Raw genomic sequence first — 25876 nt, 5'->3', positions numbered from 1 at the left:
AAAATCCAAGACAAATGAAGACTTGAAGAATCCATTGAAGATCAAGTTATATTAGATTGTATTAAGATCCAATCTTAGTTTTAGATTTGAAAGGCATAATTAAGTAAATAAACACACACCCTAAAAATATAAGTGATTGTATTTGTGGAGTTTCAACACCTTGGAACCCTCATAGCAATCCCATCTTGGTGTTAAGTTGGAAGCCCAAAAACAGAAATGAAAATCTGCTCACACATAGGCTTCTCGGAACTCCGAGAGTTTTTCTCGGAACTCCTAGAATTATTCTCGGAACTCCGAGAAATGGTCCAGTGACATTTTTTCATCTTCTATTTGAATTCCCGGAACTCCGAGATTTTTTCTCGGAACTCCGAGAACACTACAACGGTCGGAAAAATGGCCGTTGGGAATTTTGCTGGAATTACCACAATGCCATTGAACGGTCATATTTTGATTTTCCTATATATATGGGCATTCCAAATATTACAATGATCAATCCTAACACTCTAAAAACCTACTTGAACATCCTTAGAGTGAATCAAACTTGTTTATGCCTCTCATCATCTAAGATTAGGATTCGGATCTATAGGTTATATTTGCACATCTTCTGCAAAGTTGTAAACCCTTGTGAGGGATTTTTGTTCTTTCTTTCTTATTCAAGAAATTGTATTCGGGCGAGTGTTCGGAGAAGCGTAGCCCACTCTCCGTGGTGAGGATTGCCACCAAGGTTAAAGGTGATCGGAATTTGTAATCGGCACCGATCTTCGCCGAAGTTAAGAAGATCTCTTAGTGAAGCCATCAACGGGTCTTTGTTGGTGGAGTGGAGTAGGCCTCGCGTTTTGAGGACCGAACCACTTTAAATCTCGGGTGCACTCTCTCTTGAACTCTAGCTCTTTACTTTGCATTGCACTTCTAGATTTAACTTGTGCGCTTGAATTTCATTTTGATCTCTTAATTTCCAATTTAGGTTTGAGTTTTCAAAAGATTAAAACTTGTTAGAAACCTAATTAATTCTCACTCCTCATAGTTACCGTACTAGGGACCACCCTTGGAATTTCACTTGGTATCAGAGCAAAGGCTCTTAAAAGATTTTCTTTTCTATAAATCTTTGGTAAATTTTTTTCTTTAAAAATTTCAACAAGGGAAAGATCATAAGATCTTTGGCAACTTTCTAATTGTGAAATGGTGGATAGAAATGGAACCGGACTTCCGGAAGGCCATTCCACAACTAGACCTCCCTTCTTTAATGGGTCCAACTATGGACATTGGAAGACAAGGATGCGCATCTATCTTCTTTCGATAGATGTGGAACTTTGGCATATTGTTGAAAATGGATACATTTTGCCTTCCACACCATTTGAAGAATGGAATACGGTAGAAAAAAGGCATGCAAATTTAAATTACAAAGCTATAAATTCTTTGTTTTGCGCCTTATCTACGGAGGAGTTTAATCGAGTTGCTCTTTTTGATTCCGCCAAGATTATTTGGGATACACTTGCCGTTACCCATGAGGGAACATCACAAGTCAAGGATTCCAAAATAAACTTGTTAAAGAGCAAATATGAAATGTTTAGAATTGATCAAAACGAAAGCATTTCCGAAATGTATACCCGTTTTTCTAAAATTTCTAATGAATTAGCAAATCTTGGCAAATCTTATCCTACTGATGAGCTTGTGAGTAAGTTGCTTAGGTCTCTTCCTCCATATTGGGATCCAAAGGTAACCGCCATACAAGAATCAAAGAATCTCAAGACGCTAACCATGGAGGAGCTTGTAGGATCTCTCATCACCCATGAGATGCTCCTCACTAGCCGACAAGAGGAGAAGAAGCCAAAAGAGAAAGAGAAAGAGAGTCGATCTCTAGCTCTAAAAGCCTTCAAAGCAAACTCATCATCCTCTAGCGAGGCGGATAGCGATGAAGAAGAAGCTTTAAGGAAATTTAAAAGCTTATGGAGAAAGAAACATAAAAAGGATAAAACGAAGAAGAAAGAAGAAAGTGAAGTAGAAGGAGGAATAAGGTGCTATAATTGCAAGAAGGCCGGACACAAAAGACCGGATTGTCCACTTCTCAAGTCATCTTCCTCTAAATACAAGGGAAAGAAGGAATGGAAGAAACATAAGGCTCTTGCCACCGGATGGGAAGCTACTAGCACCTCTGGAAAGAGTTCAAGTGAAGGGGAAGAAAAGAAAGATGATCTTTGCTTCATGGCACTCACCCATGAAGATGAGGTAAACTCTAACCCCTCATGTTATTCATCTAGTAGTGATAATGAAAAAATATCTTATGATGAATTGTGCAATACCTTGCATTGTCAAATTTTTAAAAATAAAGTTCAAAAGAAATCTATTTTAAAATTAGAAAATGAACTTAATTTTTTGAAAAATGAATCTTCTTCCAAATCTCAAGCAAAATTTGAAAATTTCAAACTTGAGATTGAAACCCTTAAGGGTCTTTTGGATAAGAAATCTTGCCAATTAGCACAAGTTCAAAATATGGCAAGCTCTTCCAAATCTTATGAAGATGAATTTAATGATTCTTTAAATCAAATAACACATCTTCATAATGAAAATGAAAGATTAAGATTATGTCTCCATGGTTTCCTAAATGGTGATAAAATTATTGACATAATCTTAAGGAAGACTAGTCAAAGACCTAAACATGCATATGATAGGACTAGCGTATCTAACCCTCATGTTAGATGCCATTATTGTAGAATAAATGGTCATTACCAATTCCAATGTGCATCTAAGATTTGGGATAGTGTTGGAACCAAGAAATCTTGGGTTCCCAAAGCCCCCATATGATCATCTTCATATGTGCTTAGATTAGGGGCTAATGCTTTAAATTTGAATATCTTTTTCAAAGTTAACTAAACATCCCCTCTTATGTTGAATAAAAATTCTAAATAGGGGGAGTTCTAGGTTTGTCTTTTTCCTTGAAAAAGGGGGAGCTTTAAATTGAATATTTCATCCCTTTGTTTCTCTTTTACCCCAATCTTTTTGATTGATGCCAAAGGGGGAGAGAATTCTTGTGTAAGAAAAATATATGTGCTTTTTATTGGAAAATCTCTTGTGCTTGTCATCATCAAAAAGGGGGAGATTGTAAGCCCAATGGTTTCCACCTTGACATTCCCATCTTATTTTGATGATTCCAATACACAAGTGATTTATGATCACTAATGTGTTTGATTGTCTAAGTTGTAGATCACATTGGTGCTAAGACAACATTGCTTGGATTGAGGCCAAAAAGCACTCATTGGACCACTTCATGAAGGCCAAAGACATCAAAATCCAAGACAAATGAAGACTTGAAGAATCCATTGAAGATCAAGTTATATTAGATTGTATTAAGATCCAATCTTAGTTTTAGATTTGAACGGCATAATTAAGTAAATAAACACACACCCTAAAAATATAAGTGATTGTATTTGTGGAGTTCCAACACCTTGGAACCCTCATAGCAATCCCATCTTGGTGTTAAGTTTGAAGCCCAAAAACAGAAATGAAAATCTGCTCAGACATAGGCTTCTCGGAACTCCGAGAGTTTTTCTCGGAACTCCGAGAATTATTCTCGGAACTCCGAGAAACGGTCCAGTGACATTTTTCATCTTCTGTTTGAATTCCCGGAACTCCGAGATTTTTTCTCGGAACTCCGAGAAATATTCTCGGAACTCCGAGAACACTACAACGGTCGAAAAAATGGCCGTTGGGAATTTTGCTGGAATTACCACAATGCCATTGAACGGTCATATTTTGGTTTTCCTATATATATGGGCATTCCAAACATTACAATGATCAATCCTAACACTCTAAAAACCTACTTGAACATCCTTAGAGTGAATCAAACTTGTTTATGCCTCTCATCATCTAAGATTAGGATTCGGATCTATAGGCTATATTTGCACATCTTCTGCAAAGTTGTAAACCCTTGTGAGGGATTTTTGTTTTTTCTTTCTTATTCAAGAAATTGTATTCGGGCGAGTGTTCGGAGAAGCGTAGCCCACTCTCCGTGGTGAGGATTGCCACCAAGGTTAAAGGTGATCAGAATTTGTAATCGGCACCGATCTTCGCCGAAGTTAAGAAGATCTCTTAGTGAAGCCATCAACGGGTCTTTGTTGGTGGAGTGGAGTAGGCCTCGCGTTTTGAGGACCGAACCACTTTAAATCTCGGGTGCACTCTCTCTTGAACTCTAGCTCTTTACTTTGCATTGCACTTCTAAATTTAACTTGTGCGCTTGAATTTCATTTTGATCTCTTAATTTCCAATTTAGGTTTGAGTTTTCAAAAGATTAAAACTTGTTAGAAACCTAATTAATTCTCACTCCTCATAGTTGCCGTACTAGGGACCACCCTTGGAATTTCACATACACCTCTACGTTCCTTCCGATCTGTGCCTGGAATAGCTTATTTACGAGCCGCTGGTAGGTGGCGCCCGTGTTTTTTAACCCGAAGGGCACAACAGTGTAACAGTAGACGCCCTGATTGGTGATAAACGCTGTTTTCGAGATGTCTGGCTCGTGCATTTTGACCTGATTGTAGCCCGAGAACGCATCTAGGAAGGTGAGGAGTTCGTGTCCGGATGTGGCGTCAATGAGTTGGTCTATGCGCGGGAGGGGGTAGGGGTCCTTTGGGCAGGCCCGGTTTAGGTCTGTGAAGTCTATGCAGGCCCGCTAGCCTCTGCTAGCTTTTTTGACCATGACGACGTTAGACAGCCACTCGGGGTACCGGATTTCTCTGATGAACCCGGCTTGTAGCAGCTTCTCTACTTCGGCCTTTATATGAGTTTGACGTTTGTAGACACCCCCATTTTGCTCCGCCTTAGTTAACAGAGAAGTTAGTGTTTTTCTATCGGTTCTTTGGTATTTTTCATTCCCGTGTCCGTCTCTTATATTTTCTTAATCTTTCCGATCATTTCTGCCATGTTTCGCATTTTTTGCTGAGTGTTGAGAAGGGTTATTCACGAGAATCCGAGCAAGGGAGAATTTGGACCCGTTTGGTGGGCCCGCATTGAACATTTTGGTTAGATTTGGATCAAGCAAGTTGGCCCACATAAGAAACATTCGAGTCATTTGTAGGGTTCACTATGGTTTTCAAAGGTCAAATACAAGGAAAAAATAAGTTCGTCCAACCTGGGATAGGATTCACTAAGTTAAAGAGAGCAGGCCCGCTAAAATTTTGATGAACGGATCTCATGGGAAACTCGGCCAAGGGATGGGCCTAGCATTTTGTTGTGGGATTTAAAATCGAGTGGCCCGCTAAATATGTGTGGAGCTCACCCAAAGCGATTCAATTTTATTTTTCTGGGTCCATATTTAAAAGTATTGAAATCTAACGGAAGAGATTTGTGGGCCACCAATTAAGCAATGTGGAGGCAATTCGAAGGGTGTAACCAATCTACAATGTGGGGCCTATCGCTTGGACGGTTTGGATCCTGATTATGAAATTGGTTTTGAGTGGTGGATCATCAAAGCGATAGTCGAGATCATTGTAATAAAAATTAATTTTGAGAGGCACAACCAATTTACATAGTGGATCACCGTTTCAATGGCACAGATCATTCTGCTAAAGCAATTCGTGGGGTGCAACCGGTTTACATAGTCGCCCATCGAATCGATGGTTTGGATCGGCCTATGTAAATAGTTTGGTGGGCACCGTCAATTTACATCAAAGCTCGTTGATTGAGTGGTTCCAATTACCCCATTAAATGAACGGTTGAGATCATCTAACGGAAGGGATTTGAATGCAAGTAGTACAATGCAAGAACAATTCACCTAAAGTGGGGGCCCACCATTATTTGAAATTTTCAACCATTCCATTTATTCCAAACGGCCCTTTTGGAAGTCTAGAATGTACCAAACTATATTGCCAAATTCCCTTCACTTGCTACATATGTCTTTGCCATGCTTTTAGAATATTTCTTTCTTGGGTGTATGAGCGGTGAAGGCAAATAGCTCAATCGTGGGATGTTAATTGAGGCTAAAAATATCAACTGCTTGATTGGGAGAAGTGACAGAAGAAGGCAAGAGAAAGTGAATCAAGAAAGGAAAAAAAGGAAAAAATAGAAACCTTGACTGAGAAAAGGAGGATCGTTACAGCAAGAGGGGGGTTTTTTTTATTGGTTTTTTGGTTTTTGGGGGAGAAAAGAAGAAAACAGAGGATCGCTTCTGTGCTTCCCTCTCCTCATCTCCTAAGCTTCTGCTCATTCCCACTCCCTCACGAACCCTCTGTTCTCTCATTCCCACTCCCTCACGAACCCTCTGTCTCCCATCTACACCTCATCCTCTCACCACCCTCATATCTTCCTCAACCTCTACACCCACCCAAAACAGCAGCCTATCTCACCTCTCGCACAGCAGCTTGGGTGCCCAGAATTTTCCTCCATCTCACCTTCTCTCCATCTAAAAACAGAGTGCCGTATTTCCTTCTGTTCATCACCTTCAATACCCGATCGGTTCTAAGAAAAAGAGGAAGAACGACTCTCTATGGTGGCTGGCTGATCCCTCTCCACAACTCTGCGTCTTCCCCACTCGGACTCTCCCTCAATAACAGCGAAGAAACAAAGCACAAAAACAAGAAAAAAAATCTCGCCTGTTGGTCGTGGGAAAACAAGCTCTGTTTTCTGTTTTTTTTTTTTTTTTTTTCTCTTGCTCAATTCTCTCGCACGGTTTTCTCTCTCTACCTCTCTCAAATAAACCTCCCATCTCTCCACACTCTCCCCATCACTCTCCCCTTCTCATCTCCATCTTTCTCCTCATCCATAGTGAGTGAAGCGAAAAAAGAAGAAGCAAAGAACAAAAAAACAAAAAAAAAACAAAAAAAAAAAACAGAGTAACTCTCTCTCTCTCTTCTCTTTCTCTTTCTCCATCTAACTCTCCCTCTTTCTCTCTCTCTCCATCTATACTCTCCCTCTTTCTCTCTCTCCCCATCTGACTTTCCCTCACTTTCCTTCTCTGTTGCTCTCTCTCTGTCGGTTTTTTTCATTTTATCTTCCTTTATCAACCTCTCTCTATATCTCTATCAAGTTCTCTCCATCTCTCTCGATTAATCTCTCTCGATCCATCCTACTCTCTCTCTCTCTTACCCTCTCACTCTCTCTCGGCCTCTCAAACTCTCTCTCGATCTCTCTCGCTTACTCTCCACCCCATCCACAGTAGTGAGAAAATAAATAAAAAAAAGAAAGAAAAAGGGAAAGAGAACGGAGCGGATCACACGTCGGCGGGATTTTTCGGACTCTGCGGCTTTTGGATTCGGCGAGGAACTCTATCACAGGTTGGTACCCCATTCTCGGATTTTTCCCGAATCATCTGGTATTGTTTATGTATTTTGCATGGTTTTTAGCATTTAAATGATTTTAACTCAATATTAAATGTGTGTGTTTAAAATCATGATCTACATGGGTGTTTCAATTTCATTTCGTCCCAAAATTTAATACAACGATCTATCTAAATAGAGTAAGATAATCATCGGATCGGATCGGACATTGGATCAATGGTTTTTGAAAATTTGAGTGAAGAGGGGTATTTTATTTAAAAAAATGGCTGAGTAATTACGAAATTCGAAAAAATAGCCATCTCAGGATGATCTATTTTTTGGAATTTAAAATTTTTCTTGTGTTCACCACATCAGAACAAGGTTGGAGGACCTTTTCCGGAATCGTAATTTTCTCGAAAATCGTGTTTTAAAAATAGAAAACTCTTCAAAAATATCTTTTCGACGAAGAAAAATAAAATATATACTAAACAAATTCTAAAATTAATGAAATTTCGTAGGAAAATAAAATAACACTGATAAATTCTACCATGAATTTTTGAGAATTTTCGAAATTGGTTTGGTATATTATTTTCTGCTTTCTTTGAAAATTATTAGATTTGAGGAGAATTGTTACAGACATCAGATCACAGATAAAATTACCAAATTTTTTACAGTAGTCTTATATTCCATATTTGTAGTTGCTGTAAAATTTTCAAGTGATTTAGATCTTGTTTCATATGGGATGTATTGTTAATTCATAATCTTGTCTGAACATTAAAAAATCCGACAATGATAGTAAATGGTTTCCAAAATTCATGAAAATCTTACAGCATGCTAATTTTACCTATATCTTTTTACTGTAGAAATTTCATTGAATTTAGATTCCTATTTCTAGTAGTTTCTGTGTTATGTTTGCAATCTGATCAATTAATTGTTAAATCAAAATTAAATAGGAGTTTAATGTAAAAATCTGTAAAAATCTTCCAGTAAGCTACATCTCATCATATCTTGCTTCTGTAGAAGTTTCAACTCATTTTGAGTTCGTTTGCAACAGTTTCATTTGTAAAATCACTCATATGATTAAAATTGACAAATTCTATTGAAAATTCGAAATTAATTAAAAATCAATTTAAAGCTTCTAAAAGAACCTTAAAATGCTGTCACATGTTCACTCCTCAATTCATTGAAACGGAAATTTTAGGATCTTTAGATTTTCCTGGAAAAATGGCCAGTGCATCCATAATCGTATCCCTATTGCACTCGATCTTCGACAATTTGAATATTTAAGCTATAGCACATTGTTGGCTCCGAGGTTACTGTCCACGGAAATCCTGAGATATGCCAGGCAATAAGGTGCTATAACCTAAGTATTAAATTGCGCAAGGAAAGAGCGCACGATTCCCTTCCTTGGATGCTATTCTGGGCCGAAATTGGTAAACCCTAGAGCCATTGGTAATCCTTTAATGTCCAAGAACTGAAAATCCTTGAAATCTGAAATTCATTAACCTCGAGAATTTAAATCGATTTGTCTTGTGTCTTTTGGAACCGTTGGATCGCGGTTTCCGTCATAAGAACCATTAGATCCCAATTTAGGAACACTGGTGTCGTGTCGTGTCGTGTCCTAAGTTTTAGGGAGTCTTAGGTTTTAGGGAGTCCTAGAGTTAGGAGTCCAGCCTCATCACGGACGTTTGCTATGTATAGCAACCGTGCCATAGGTCTAGTTACACTAGTCACCCAATCTTTCCCTAGGACAAGCCTAGTAAACTAGGATGTAGGCTAACCTGCATTAGTCTAAGGAACAACTTGCATTTAGATAAGAATCATATAGCATCTTAGATGAAATCCTAGGATAATAAAATCCTCAACTTGAATTAAATAACTTCTCTTAAAACTGTTGAAACAGTCAATCCCGTCTAGGTCGGTGTCTTAGTTGAGTTAGGCATAAGTAGCTTAGCTTAGGTGCACCGAACTACGTCGACTCTGATCCCAGTGAGGCTTGGGTACGTAGGCAGCTTGGATGTCTGATGGCATACCAACCGCGAGTCGGCACCACAACAAATTGTGGTGTTTTGTATATTAATTTTCTTGTAAATGCTTAATCAAATCACTTAGGATTTTCCATAAAATTAGAATTTTAGGAGAACTGTCACTTAGATTGAATCCAGACAAATAAAGTAATCAAGATACACATTTAGGATTCACATTGAAATTAGATCATAGGATGCATGTCACATAGTTCGCACATTAACTTAGAGTTGAATGAGCCATTTAAAATAAATTTAAAAGAGTTAGCTTTTAGAATCGAAGACCGATTATCGGGCAGGAATGGTGCATGTGGTGGATAACTCCCCATACCTTCCATTCTCGTAACCAGGTAGCGAGTCTAGATTTCTGGTTGATTTCGGGTCCTAGATCCCACATCTAGGTGGCGACTCTGTCAGTCTCTTTTGTGTGGAATTCGGATTGCCTTAGTGATCCCAAGTTCACATAAAAGATGAATTAAAATTAATAATTAAAATGCACACGCCAATCGCGTGGGTACGAGAGACAAGGAGAGTGCGTGGCGGCTCGCGCCCCACCCCTCTCGCGGGATCGGGTCACACAACGTTCTATCGCGAAGTTCCTCGTTTTTTGCCGGACGGGTTTAAGGGCTGGGTTCACGTTTAACTTGTGAATGGCCAATTCCTTGGGGATTCCGGGCATGTCCTTTGCGGACCATGAGAACATGTCTTTGTTTGCTCTGAGGAAGGCGATCATCTGGTCTCGCCGAGGGCCTTTCAGTAGGGAACTTATCCGGACTTGTCTCTCCGGCTGATCTTCGGCTATTGTGATGGAGTCTAGCTCCTCGGTGGGTTCTCCTCTGATTGTGCGGGCCCGCTGCCGGGGGTCTTCACTGCCGATTGTGAAGTTTTCGGCCGGAGCATTGGTTCCTCTTAGGCTCGCTGAGTAGCACTGGCGTGCCATCATCTGCTGTCCCCGGACCTCCCCTACTCCGGTTGCAGTGGGGAATTTCATCTTGAGGTGGGGGGTGGAGACCACTGCCCCCAAATCTCTTAGAGCTGGGTGCCCAATGATGGCACTGTAAGTGAATGGTATATCTATGACCATGAAGGTGGTCAGAATGGTTTTTTGGAGGGGTACGTCCCAAAGGTGACGGGTAAGTCGATCTTGCCGTCGACCCGTACGGACGCACCGGAGAAACCGTAGATGGAATATTCTGCGGGTCCCAGCCTCTCTTTACCTAGTTTTATATCTTCAAAAGTTCCGAGGTGCAATACGTTGACGGAGCTTCCTGTGTCGACCAGGATTTTTCCTATGTCGAAGTTGGCGACGACTAGTCTGACGACCAGTGCGTCGTCGTGCGGGACCTATAGCCCGTCGAGGTCTTCGTTGGAAAAGGTAATGATCTGGTCTTGTCGGGGCGGATCCGTTCGGGCTTTTTTGGAAGGCATATCCATGGAGAATACTCATTCCGCATATGCCCGTCAACCGGCTGTTGTCGGCCCTCCCGCTGCCGGTCCTCCCGCGATGATATTGATTTTTCCTATGATGGTAGGCGGTTGTTCGCGGGCCTGCTGTTGTTCGGGGGGCTCGTCTTTCCGGGGGCGCTGGTGGCGGTGTTCGCCGTGCCTGCTGCGGGATCGACGTCTGCTTCTGGAGCGATGCCTGCTTGGGGATCGGTCCCGGCTAGTGGATCGGAGACGGTTGTTGGACCGGCGTCTATTGGGTGACCGATGCCTACCTCTGGGCTCGTCGGGTGGGTGCTGGACCTCGCGCGAGCTTTCGTCAGGGCTCCTGAGATATTGGTTTAGGTGGCCCTCCTCGGCCAGCTTTTCCAGCTGGAGGCGGAGGTGGAAGCAATGGTCAGTTTCGTGGCCGTGGTCCCCGTGGAATTCGCAGAATTTTCTGGCGGACCGCTTCTTTGCGTCTGTGGCCATTCTCTCTGGGGGGTCAGGAGACCTTGATCCCTGATAGCTAGTAGGATGTGGGAGAGGGGGAACTTCAGTGGGGCGCTTCCCAGTCTTTCGAAGACGGGGATGGGGTTCCGGCTCGCCTGTTTCAGTATCCTTCGGCCGTCGTTGTTTTTTCTTTCATCGGGGCCGGGCTGGTTCCGCTCTCGGGCGCAGGCTTCCTCTGCCCGTACGAACTTGTCAACCTTGGATTCAAGTTCCTGCAGGTCTCGAGGCGGCTTGAGGGTGAGATGCAGCTTGAGATTTGGATCGGTGGTGGCATGTTTTAGTGTGGCGACCGCTATTTGGACGTCCATGTTAGAAAGCTGGGCCAATTCGGTGTTGAATTTCAACATGAAGTCTCTTAGGGTCTCGTTTCTTCCCTGCCGGAGGGATAAGAGGGCGTCCGCTGGATCATGGCGGAGGCGGTTGTTGGCGAATCTTGCACTGAACTTTCTCCCGAATTCATGGAAGGATGCGATGGAGTCGGGCTCCAATCTCATATACCAGTCGCTAGCGGTCTTTCTTAACAGGGAGGCGAAGGCTCTACACATGAATCCGTCCGACGTGCCTCGGAGCGTCATTACCCTTTTAAAGGTTTGGAGGAACTCAAGGGGGTCAGTGTTTCCGTCGTACAGACCGAAACGGGAGAGGTCTATGCCCGCTTCTGCAGGGGTCTTTAAGACTTCTGCGGTGAATGGGGATGCCGTTTCCTTTTCCCATTCGTCGAGGATGCCATGGGCGTAGGGCTTCTTCATTTCTAGTTTTACCTCTCGAATCTGCCTCTGCAGGTCGGTTATTGAATCCACGCTGGGCGGTTGCGCTGAGGTTGCCACTTCTTCCGCCCAAGCCAGGGGCGATTCCTGGAGACGGGCAGCTTGGACAGGGGGAGCGCGGCTTAGCGTATCCTGCTTCCCGCTGTCTCGCTGGCTTCCCCTAGCTGCTGGGGGCAAAGGGCTATTCGCTGACGGGGACAGCGTTCGGCGGGTCGGTGCTCGCTTTCGCCGGGAATGACGCTCCCCTGGCTGTTCCTCGTTGCCTTCGTCGTAGGCTTCTGTCTGGTTCTGCGTTGTCAGGGGCCCCTCCGGGGCCGGAGGAGGCAAGCGTTGGAGTAGTTCCCGGCGGAGTTCGTTGAATATCTCCATGGTGGGGACCATCTGCGGTGCACTAGAGGAGGGCTCGTGTCGGCCCGAGAGTGGTGAGTTGGGCTCTCGGGAGCTTGAGCGGTTGGTTTGCGCACGCTGAGCCTGACTCCTGGTTATTACCCATGTTTCTTGCTGTTGGGTGTGGTTTCCCGTCGCCATAAGGCGTTCAGTACTCGACGAGTCCCACGGATGGCGCCAATATGATGGCGTCTAGATCCGGGTCTGCGATCGCACGGTCGGTAGAGGGCCTCCGCGGGGTCTGCAATCACAAACAAAGGGGGTCAGGGGGTCCGGGGTGGGTCCCGGACGACCACTTCGACACTCAAGTCAGATCCTTTGACCAATCAATATAAGGAACAACGAGAGGGGGAAGGGGTTTCGATCAGGGTTACCAGGGCCAGCGCGCGGGCTCTGTTCTGGGTGTGTGAATGGGTGGGTCGGAGGGGACTAGCAGGGAGAATAGGATTGAGTTCCTAGCCTCCTCTGTTATTGCCTCAGGTCTTTTTCCGGTTGTCCTCGCGGAGCTGAGAATGGGGGAAGTCCCTTTTTTCGCAAAAGTGGGGATCCATCTCTTCTTCCTTTCCCTCCCTTTTAAAGGGATGTGTGCGGCCCTTTTCATCATTATGGAGAGAAAACCTTCCTTTGTAGGATTGGGCCGTCCCTCTGCCTCGCCGGTGCGCGTGGCTTTGGCGCCCATTTCCTTCCATAATTTGTGATGATGAGGCCTGGGCGGCGAGAGGGCGACACGTGTCACGATTGTGTGGTCTTTGCCGTTTTCAACGCCTTTCTTCATGATGGTTGGGCTCTGCTCGTGCATGGATGACACATGGCGATATCTGGGAGCGCAGCCGTATTTGTGTCCCATCAGATCTTGTATCCATTCAAAATGAAAACATTCATTCCATGCAAACACGTAGTAAGCTTGGGGTAGTCAAACCCAACCCCAAATATGCCCTCTTGACTCCCTCTATACCGGTTGAACTCATAACTACAAAATCTGCTTTGCAACACCAAGGATGGCGAGATGCAATGATGGAGGAAATGGTTGCACTATCAAAAAATCAAACATGGGAACTTGTTCCGCTTACCCCGCGAATGGATATAGTAGGTTGTTGGTGGGTATTCAGGACTAAGCTCCGGGCTGATGGTGGGCTAGAGCATCTAAAAGCTCGCCATGTTTCTAAGGGTTACAACCAACAAGAGGGAGTGGATTTTAATGAAACCTTTAGTCCGGTCATAAAACCTAGGAGTAGTCGTGTGGTTCTCACAGTTGCTAAGGTCAAAGTCTGACCCATTCGACAACTAGATGTCAAGAATGCCTTTTTGCATGGTGTTAGCCCAAGGGTTATCATGGGTTCCACCAATCACCATGTTTTGGTTATTTACAAACACAAATTGATTACTTCTTATGAACTAATGTGTTGCCTTGAGTGTTGTGCCATAGACAGGTTTTCACAGGTTGACATATACAAGCACATAACCATACATGGCCTATGCTTGAGGATGAGCCAAACACAAGTCAAAGTTGTTAGCCCAAGGGTTCCCATGGGTTCAACTATTCACCTTTACCTTCTTGTTTTTTATGCTAGCAAATCCAGATTGATTAGTCTTTAGGGACTAATGTGTTGTCTTTGAGTGTTGTGTCTTAGACAGGAACTACACATGTCATATTGTCATTACACAATACAACATCACACATGGCTTGAGGATCATCATGCACAAAGGAACAAAGTGAGCTTGCACACATTAGAGGAACCATCTTTGGAAGATGTCCAAGCATAGAGCTCAAGTTGAGGAACCCATAAGCATGCCTAGCATATGCCAAGAGGAGCTTCAAGTTGAACAAAGTGTTGGTGACCTTCCCATCCCTCAAAAGTGAAGATTCATTCAAAAAGAGAAGTCACAAGTACCAAAGCATTCTCAAGTGTTCACTAACAAGCTAAAAGCCCAAGGAAGATCTTTAAAGCCTGAAATATAGGAGTGACAACCCAAGAAGGGGGGTGAATTAGTCAAGTATAAATTTTAGGCTGAATTAGGTGTAAGATTAAAAGTTGATCCATTAATTAAGCACTAATTAGTCTAACCTTTGTTCAAATAGGAATATTAATAAAAGCTAGGGTTTTGACATTCTAATCATGCACAATTGCTAACCCTTGTTCAAATAGATATTGTAATACAATTAGGATTTAAACATTTCAATCAAGTGCATTTACTAACCCTTGTTCCATTAAAAGCATAAACAAGTTAGGGTTAGAGATTACCAATCACCACACGTGTAAAAGAGAGAGAGAGAGTAAGCATCCACAAGGCACAAGATTTATAGTGGTTCGGTCTATCACAAGACCTACTCCACTCTTCCAAGTTTTCCTTCTTAGGATCTTCACTAAAAATGAAGAAGCCGTATGCCCGACTACTCCATCTCCAGAGGGAACAAACCCTTTATGTACGAAGCCTTGACGAGGGGACACACCCTCGTACCTGATTCACCTTTGTTAACGGGCCGAATTGGAGACCCTCACACGTCTTCACTTTTCTTAACGGGCCGAAGAAGAGACCCTGACACTCACAAATGAAGAACAAATAAAAGAAAAACTCTCTTGCCTCTTAATAGGCAGATTACAAAGTTTAAGCTCACAATCACTCCAAAGAAATAAACAAATAAAAGCCCTATGGAGTGCCTCTTGATAAGATGTAGAAATGCATGCTCAAAGAGGTTTTGCTTTTGATTTGAAAAGATGAAGCTCGAGGAGAAATGAGATTTGATCTTTCTCAAATGTTCAAAAACTTGTTTAGATAGGTTTTAATCATGTATATATAGTGTATTTAAACATATGACCGTTTATGGGTAAAACTAAAAAAAATGGGGTTGAAAAAGTCAACCTGTGAAAGCCCCAATGGCTAGTTTGCCCGACCGTCGTGCTCGACCGAGCCACCACGGTCGCCCGCCCCTATCGGGCGTCCTTTTTAATTTTCAAATTTCTTACCGTCGCGAACGACCGGCCCCATTGCGGTCGCCCGACGAGGGCTACCTGTTCGCTCAAATTTTAAGCTCAAAACCCTATCTCGGTCGACCGACCAACGGCGGTCGCCTGCCTAAACCCATGACATAATGGTTCTGGCTTTCCAGAGACACCTCCACGGTTGCCCGGCTTGACCCGATCGACCGGCCCGCTATTTTCCTACAAGTGCTGGATTTCCAGCAAGCTTGCCGCGGTCGCCCGGGACACCCCGGTCGACCGGCCCTGCATAAAATTCCATTTTTACTTTAAAGTTCAGGGGCTTTTGGGCCATGGTCTTTGGGCTTAGGTCTTAGGTTTTCAAAAACACATTTTTGGGTGTGTTGATGGTTTTCAAAGATGTAAAAGGTTAAGTATGAAAACCATATCAAACCTTTTGAAAGTGCATTTAACATAAATAAAGAGGGCTCTAAATACATTCTAAAAATAAGAACCTTGAGTCTTCTTGGAATGTAACAACTCTTTCGCACTTTCTTCGACTTCTTCGGCTTGAGTGAATATCTTGACCATGTCTTGGCTCTTGTGACTTGTTCTCCAATCTTCGATGCATGTTGAGGTACATGAGGTGTCACCATGGCATGTTCAACTCCAAGCTCCTTCTTGATACTTGTTAGGAACTTATGGGATCTTCGTGTTCGAGCTTCTTGAGTTGAACATCTTCAAATGAGGATGTCTTCTGATGAACACATTTATGTGTGAATGGTAGTGGTAGGAAACACACATTTTTCTCATTTAACGCGGTGCTACTAAGGTATTTTGTGTGTTTCTGATGTTTCAGGGTTGTTTATGGATTTTCATGGAAAATAGAGCTAAGAAAATGGGAGCACAACTCATTTATCACAATACCCATCATTTGAAGAATTCAGATCATCTTATGGCCCACCAATTGGTCGTTTCGAATAAGCCTTGGAAAATCATTTTAGGGGTGAAACCAATTTAAATGGCGAGCTATAAAATGGATGGCTCAGATTAGATCATGCATTTGATTGGTGGGATACAACTCACTTGTTTAATGTTCGGCCAAGCTTGATAGAAGGACCCCACCCACTAATTTTCTAGAATTCTTATTGTGGACCATCGTTTGTACGGTCTAGATTGTTCTTTGGAGTGATTTGAAAGGCACAATCCTATTTATCTAGCAGCCCATAGATGGACCGTTGGGATAGTTCCATGGTGCCCAAATATCTCTCTCATACAATAGAAAGTGAGCTTTGACCAACGTTATATGGGGCCCATTATTTTATCTAGAAATTGAACGGGGCATGGCCCATTTATGTGCAGCCAATTAATTGGACGGTTTGTGAGAGTGGATTGGAAGGGACTACCATGTATATTGATGGCTAATCAAGTGAACGGTTTAGATCAATTACATGGACAGTTGGGATCAACCACTAATGGGAGTAGCACATTGACATTATGCTCAACAATTGAATGGCTAGGATCACCACTTGAGAATAGCCCATTTACAATTGTAGCTCAGTAAATGGAGGGTTAAGATCATCCAACGTGTGGTTCAAATCATATGGAGTGAAATTTTCGCCCAACATATGAGTGGGTCCCACCCATATACGGCCACCCATTTTGGCGTGAATGGCATGAGTACAAACAATTTAGATCTGTTGCTTTCTTTTTCTTTGCATGGATCGGATGAGAAATGGAAAGTCACCTACATGTGCATGCATGGTAAGAAAGAGAAAGAGAATGGAATATTACTAAAATAGAAAGAAAAGGCAAGCATTTGTTATAATTTAGAAAGTGGATTTTATGGTGACTTGCCATATTTTTTTTGGAATTCACGCCCAATTTGGGGAAAGCAATTCACGTAATGGCATGAGTCTAAGAAGGGTAGTCATCATTACCTGCATGGTACATGCAAAAGTTAGAAAGTTTTCTATTTTTTTTGGCATGTTTGTTTGACTATGGAAACCAAGTTTGAATTTTTTTAGTATTTCACTTTTGGATATCTCTCTTTAGAAATTCGTGGGATACTACTTTATGGGATATGTGAAAAAGGTGAGTGAAATAATTATAAAAAAGAGAAAGGAAGCAATAAGGAGTGGACATATCACTTTTGAATAAATATAAAGGAGTAATATTAGCCTATTTCCTCTCTTGGAGTCAATGTTGTAAGAAATTGGTGCAACTTTCTAATGAAGAGAGAGGATTGAATTTTGAAACAAGGGGAAGAAAAATTATTATAAAGAGGGAAATAGGGGTGGTCGGCCAAGCTCTCTCTATCCTTTTACTTATTCTCTCCTCTCTCTACACTCTCTTTCTCTCTACTTCTCTCTACTTCTCTCTACTTCTCCACCACTCTCAAGCTCTCTCACTTTTTCATATTTTTTTTGGTTCTCTAGTTTGTAATACTTGGAATTTTCATCAACAAAGATCTCTCCTACTTGGAAATTTGGTTCAACACTATTCTTCTTCAAGTTTATGTTTCGGCACCGTCATATCTCTCGGCCAAGGATTCAATCATTGCGAAAAGACTAAGTGTTCTTTTATTTTTGTTCTTTCTTCCAAGAATTAGTTCAATGTATTTTTGTTTCAAATTCAATTAAAGTAGAGCTTTCCTTATTTATTTAATGGCAATTCCAATTCCCCTCTCTATTTTCTGTGTTTCTTTCCTCTTCTCCATGAGTAGCTAAACCCACTATACTTAAGGTTTAGATGAAGCCATGGGGAAGGAGAAAGAGAAGTAATTAAAACAAGTAGATTATATAAAAAATTATGTAGGGTTTTGTTTTTGTACAAATCCCAATCATCCATGCCATTGGCTTTCCCCTTTCGTATGGATGATTGTTGATTGACAAAGATTAAATTCTATATAATTAATATAAATTAGAGGCTTAATTCGATTAAATACTCATAAATAATGACATCTTTTAGATCTTATTATTTATTGACTGTTTAGTTGGATTTTAAACCTAATTCAAATGATTGTTTTAATTAATCAATTTTATCCAAACCCATGATGGATTTTAACCCTAAGTATTCTCTTATATTAAATTAAAGTTTTTACACTATTCCAAATTATTTTTGCAATTTTTCAATTTACTTAAGCCCTTAGAATTTGGTTTTCTAATTAGATTAGATAAGTAGTTAATAAAGATCATTAGAATTTTGGTACACTTTGCCTAAATTAGGATTTTACATAAAAAAGATCTTGGTTGAATTTGATTCTTAGATTGAATAGAATGCACGCTTATATATAGTGTTGGCTCCGAGGTCAAGTCCACGAAAATCCTGAGATTTTGCCAGGCAACATTATATCATAGCTAGTATTCTAATCGGTACAAGAATAGGATTGACAACTAGATTTCTCTTCCCTGAGTTCGACCCGTATTTACACGATCCGTGCACTTGCGGTTATTTAATTTCTCAATCATCTTCACTGTAGGTGCAAGCTCTTGGTTCCTTTGATCCTTGATCCACAAGTCATGTGTTGAGAAGAGTTGTGTAATGGCGATTATGACATGAAATCCATGTATACAACATAACACCTTAATGCAACACATTAGTCCATAAATGCTAATCAATTTGGTTTGCTAACATCAAAACAAGAGGTAAGGTGAATGATTAACCCATGGGAACTCTTAGGGTTACATTCTCCCCCTTTTTGATGATGGTAAACAAATTGATTAGGGAGGCAGGAGATATTAAACAAATAGACGAATAAGCATTAAACACTATAAACTAGGGCTGCAACTCGGGTCGGGCGGGTCGGGTTTTGGAGAACCCAACCCTACCCGAGAAATATCTCGGGTCGGGTCGGGTCGGGTTTTTTTCCGGAAAACCCACGATTCCCAAACCCGGCCCTACCCATGATAAATCTAGGGTCGGTTCGGGTCGGGTCGGGTTTTTTCACGTTGACGCAATTTTTTAAGGAAACTTCTTGTTTGGCAAGGCAACTCATAGAAGCAGAAATTACACTCACATTACACTTGAATCAAACAATGATGTGATCAAACAATGTTGTAATTACAATCAAACAATGCTAAATCAAGCACTTGAATCAACTCAACTCATAGAAGCAGAAATTACACTCACATACAATAACAGTGGGTGCGTGGGTTTTCACTTTTAACTTTTAACTAACAATAGAAAAAAATGTACATACTATAACTTATGTAAATCGGGTCGGGTCGGGCCCCTTCAAACCCGGCTCGTCCCGAGATTCATGCGGGCTTTTGAATGCTCAACCCGGCTCGACCTGAAACCCATGAAACCTGAACCCAACCCAGGCTATTTTTGGGTCGGGTCGATGCGGGTCAGGTAAAACCCGGCTTGAGTTGCAGCCCTACTATAAACAATGAAGCAATGCTCCCCCTCATTATGTGCACAAGTTTAAGATGATAATGAAAAGCATGTGGTGCATACAAAATATGGACTACCTAATTAATTCCCAAAACTCTCCCCCTTTTGGCAACAGTAAAAAGGTAGGGGTATGCAAGTGAAAGTGCAAGTGGGGTGTCAAGATGAATGATAGGTTATAGAAGCTATATATATGGTATATGATATGACATTAAGCTCATATGAGGCTTATCAAAATGAAAATAAAGTAAAATGCATGATAAGCTAATTTTTTTTTGTTCTAAAGATTTGCATGAAAAGCACAAGTAAGGGGGCAATAAACCATCTGAGCACATCACAAGTATCTATATAAACATGAATATATAACTATTTAGCTCTCCCCCTTTGTATTTGTTATTGGCACTAGGTGAAACCTATGTTAGGGCATGACAAGGAAGAATGGTTGAAAAGGTGATGGGTTTTAACTTTGAACTCTTGGGCAATGAGCAGACAAGTCTATTCCAGAGCATGGATATACTCTGAACTTATAAAATAACTTTTTAAGCACAAGTTGCTTACCCTAGAGATTTGAAGTTAAAGCTCCCCCTGACTATGTGCATATGGACTAAATGTAATAGCTCAAGCACATAGGGCAATTGAGTTGCCATTTTACACTTTTAACCATTCAGATTGCTCCATTCAAATGATAATCAAAGTTTGAATTGTAATGGATGACTATAAGGCAAATGAATGACCTTGAAGAAAACAGTCTAATAAACACAGGGATACAAAATTCAAACCAATGAGGTACATATCCATGGCAACAAAGGAACGTGTATATATTTGATAGAACAATATGACGCTTTATATACATGAACCAATGATGAAAGATTGATACCACATTTCAATTAATATCTTTTGAAATGATAATAGTTGTATTTGTAAATCTCTCGAAAGAAGTACAACTGAATTGTACATTCTTCTTTTCGGAACTCTTCTTCAAATGTTTAGAAGAGCTTAGATCAATGCTTGACCCTTTCTTCCTTGTAAGGGTAGCATCTTTAAAAGTTCTTCCCAAATTGAGAGATTGGGTACTTGTTTTAAATCTTCTCCTTCATCAAAAGGATATCCTTGGGAGGATACTCATGAAGTGCACATGCCAGCCTTTAGTCATGACAATCTTATCACATCTGGCATGATGGAAGGAGACAAGTACTATAGACAAGCTGTGAATGACTGATTATTTGAAATCAATAAACTTGAGTCCTTCGAAGCTAAAATCTTGGAAGATATGATGGGACATGACAAGCTCACAGAATCAATTCTCTCCCAAGAGATTGTCAGTGGCCTTTGATAAAACTTATGAGGCATGGCATGACAATACAGAATGGCTATAGATAAAACTGTAAAAGTAAAGCCATTGGAGCTTATCATGATGAATTACTTTCATTCAAAAATACATGATAAGAGTTAATTTCATAGGCAATGGGATGATCATCTCAAGCACCATCCTATGAAGAGGAGTTCTAGAGATTTTCAAACTCTAGAACAAGATACTTATCATTGGCAAAGATAGAAACATATGAGTATATCCAAGATAAGTATACAGCCTAAAAGAATATGTCACTCAAGCTTAGGCCAAGGGATCTTGTTAAAAAAAGAGAGATGATCTCAAATTTGGAATATAAGACAAGATCCAAATACAACACATATGGAGCAATGTGGCTCCACATGAGTGTACTTATCATATGTGATGCACATCAAACATTATATGATAAGATGGATGGACAAACATTGAGCATGTATAGCTCTCCCTTTGTAAAAGACTCATACAGTGTATGAATCCGAAGGGTTGTCCAACCACAGAGACATCAAAGGATTTAAAGGTGAATGATTTTCAAACCATCCTTAGGCCACTAATGCATGATTGCTAAGAGAAATCAAGTAATATCCAGTGAAATGACAGCCTAGCAGACCATGCTTCCCCTAAATATGTGCATATAGTATATATGTATAACAAACAAGGCACATATGGCTTATCATGGTTAAGATGTTGGCTAAAAGCCAATGAAATTATTGTTTTAATTAAAGGTGAGTGTACACTCTCCATATTACTAGGTAAGCAGACTAAGAGTACTAATTGAGTGATTTTTAAATTTAAGTTTACCATCTTTAGCATGTACGTAGTAGCATACAAGGGAAAATAACTATAGATTATATAGATTATTAATTAAGCTTAAATCTATAAAACTTAGACATTATAAGAGGGATCAATAGAATCTCATGTCTAAGAGAGACATCCATGGCTCATGCAATGAGAGCATTCATGGATAGTCTACCATGTTTGGACACAAGAATCGTGGTCCAAACATCTATGCCTACATCCACAAACCACTATATATAAGATAGGGCATTTAAGCACAGAGTGCAAAAGGCCTATGGAAAACCAAAATGTGTGGGATACAAGTGTTCCCATCACATTGTGTTACATGATAACCACTACAATGAGTAGCTGCCCAACAAAGATACTAGATTCCTATGACATTTTTTATTTTACTCAATTGAGTTTCACATATTGAATCTAGACTCATTTTCAATTCTCTATAAAAAAAATATTCATGCAGGACTGTAGAAAATAATTCAAGGACTTCTAGAGCATGTCAAGTGATGAACACCTTTGACACATTTATTCCAAAATGAACTACTATGACTAGATAGTTTTATCTTAGTCATGAGAGGATATTCATGTTAAGCTTTTTGGAATACATCAATTTAAACCATCAAGATTTCTTATGCATTTAATGATAATTATTAAGCACATAAGAATGGGTTAGAAGAACAACTAGGACCATAGTAATAAACATACTTACTCACCTAGGGCATAAGAGATGTCTTAAGAAAGGATTTGAGTGGATTTCCTTAGACAAGGCTTTTAACACACAATCTTGTTAGAAATTATATTTTACCTAAGTTGAATATACCAAGATCTAGCAAATGCCAAAATTGTCCTAAATAGAGTTCAAGAATGAAAGAAATGAAGTTGAAAGATCAATTTGAACTCGAGGGCAAAGAGGGTGGTTGACTTTCATGAAAGCACACATATGATTTTCACATTTGAATTTTCTATTGTGAATTTACTTTGTGCATACTAAGTGCACAAGTGATGTGATTTGCACACAAAAAATATACTCTAAAAGAAAGTATATCATTGATTTACTTTTAGACTATAGAAAGAAGAAGATGTGATCATTATGCTCTTATGAATATAGATGCATTCAAGTTAAAACTTCATACATATAAGTATCTATATCCATGGATAAAAAGATATAGCAGTTAAGCTCATGAAAACTAGATACAAAGAGTATTCAATAAATAAAATTATCTAGTATGAATGTGAATGATATGAACATTTAGCACAATCCCTAAACTAACCCATTCACTGATTAGTTTAGATGGGATTCTTTGGAACCCAAATCCCTTTGGTTCCATCCAAGTTTGTTTGTGGGAGTGTATCTGTTGTTATCCAAACAAACTTATTAGATTTCACAAATCTAAGTTTGCACTCAGATTTGTGATGTCCAGATCTACCACAATGAGTACAATATGATTTTGTAGATGAGGAACAAATGAAATCACAAGACTTTGAGATTAAGCAACAATGCTTATCTTTTTCTTCTTGTAGTCTTTGATTCCTTATAGTGAGTTCTTCATTTTCTTGTTCTTCATTTTCACAAACAAGTTTATATTTTTTATAAATTCAATGTTTGTATTTTCAAGGCTTTTAATTTCTTTCTCAAATGCATTGCATCTTTGAAATAAGTCAACATTTTTATTTATCAAAAATATGCTTAATTGACTTAATTTCTAGTTTCTTTTCAAACTTTAATTTATTTCCAATTTTCAATTTTCAATTTGAATTTCCAACTTGGGAATTGAATGTTTGAAAGAACTTTATTTTGTAAAAGATTTTTGTGAAGTCTCTTTTTGTCTAGAAATTTATCATTTGAAAAGAGACAAACATTTTTATCAAAAGTGTTTTCTAATATATTCCAAATATCTTTTGCATTAATGCAATTTTAAAATATTGTCAAAAATATTTGGAGTTAAACCACCACACAGTAAAATCATTGGCTTTGAGTTCAAGAAAAATAATTTTAAATCACCTTCATTGCATTTCCTTGAAAAAAAAATTTCCTCTTTAATTGACATCTAGGATGCCAAAGTCTATGGATTTTAGATAGGCTTACATTTGTGCTTTCCAAGCTCCATAATTCGTTCCATCAAAAAAATGGAGGAATTAGGGTGGATCGGTCATTCTCAAAATCCATTTGGATTGTCACATATCTTTTCTCTTGTAGATTTTTAAAGATAAAAATCTCTTTAAGAGCCTCAGCTCTGATACCAAATGAAATGCAGGTGTGACAACCCAAGAGGGGGGTAAATTGGTCAACTAGAAATTTTAGGGTTAATTAGGTGGAAGAATAAAAGTTAATCCATTAATTAAGCACTAATTAGTCCGACCCTTGTTCAAATAAGAATATTAACGAAATCTAGGGTTTTGACATTCTAATCATGCACAATTGCTAACTGTGGGACCCGATCCCGCGAGAGGGGTACGGCGCGAGCCGCCACGCTCTCTCTTGGTCTCTCGTACCCATGCAAATGACGTGTGCTTTTTATTATCGATTTTAATTACCCAGCCAAGCAGGCAGCAACCAAGCCATAGGGTGCAAACAAACGTGCAACCCAGTACCCATAAGGGCAGGGGTAAGCTGCCGAGCCTAGCGAGGTCTGATTTAATTCATCTTTTGTGTGAACTTGGGATCACTAAGGCAATCTGAATTCCATGCAAAAGAGAGTTACAGATTCGCCACCTAGATGAAGGATCTAGGACCCATAATTGACCAGAAATCTAGACTCGTTACCTGGTTACGAGAATGGAAGGTATGGGGAGTTACCACCACATGCACCATTCTTGCCCGATAATCGGTCTTCAATTCCAAAAGTTAACTCTTTTGAATTTCTTTTAAATGGCTCATTTAACTCTATATTAATGTGCGAACTATGTGACATGCATCCTAAGATCTAATTTCAATGTAATTCCTAAATGTGTATGTTGATTGTCTTAATTTGTTTGAATTCAATCTAAGTGAAAATTCTCCTAAAATTCTAATTTCATGGAAAGTCCTAAGTGATTTAATTACTTTTAATTTAAGGATTAATGTACAAAACCCCACCACTTATGTGTGGAGCCGACTCGGGCTTGGTATGCCACTCAAGTATCCAAGTTGCCTACGTATCCCAGCCTCACTGGAATCATAGTCGATCGTAGTTCGGTGCACCTGAACTAAGCTACTTATGCCTAACTCATCTAAGACACCGATCTAGACTGGATTGACTATTTCAACAGTTTTAAGAGAAATTATTTAATTCAAGTTGAAGATTTTATTATCCTAGGACTTCATCTAAGATGCTATATGGTCCTACCTAAGTGCAAGACGTCCTTTAGACTAATGCAAGTTAACCTACATCCTAGGTAACTAGGTTTGTCCTAGGGGAAAAGTGAGGTGACTAGTGTAACTAGATCTATGTTACGGTTGCTATCCATAGCAAACGCCCGTGATGAGGCTGGACTCCTAACTCTAGGACTCCCTAAAACTTAGGACACAACGTGACGTAAGTGTTCCTAAGGGGCCCTAAAGGTTCCTACGATAGGAGACCGTAATCCAACGGCTCCTAAGACACAGATCGAGTTAATTCGATTTGTTGAACTTAATAATTTTCAATTTTTGAGGATTTTTTATTCCTAAACATCTAAGGAATACCAAAGGCTCTATGGTTCGCAAGTTTCGGCCTCGAATCGCAACCATGGAAGGAAATCGTGCTCTCAACACTTATATAATTTAGCACGTAAATTATAGTATCTTATTGCCTGGCATATTTCTCAGGATTTTCGTGGACAGTGGACCTCGGAGCCAATATCATACTATAATTTACGCACTCCAATTATGCAGGATTAATCGCAATTAGTAAACGATTACGGTTGCGATCTCGGCAGTTAAATTGTCACAGAATAGCCAATTTACAAAGGCAATCTATGAACCCTAAGGTTTCTGTTTTAAAAAAGTTAGTGAATGAATTTATGATGAAAAGTTAAGATTTTTTGGACATTTTTACTGACTTTTGTATTGATTTGCTATTAAATTGTGATTTAATATCATTAA

The sequence above is a fragment of the Tasmannia lanceolata genome, unplaced genomic scaffold (assembly GCF_043159265.1).
Source record: "Tasmannia lanceolata isolate RefF3 unplaced genomic scaffold, GAP_Taslan_0.1 ptg000003l, whole genome shotgun sequence".
In the NCBI taxonomy this organism is placed as follows: Eukaryota; Viridiplantae; Streptophyta; class Magnoliopsida; order Canellales; family Winteraceae; genus Tasmannia; species Tasmannia lanceolata.
Note: the sequence above shows the minus strand (reverse complement) of the source record.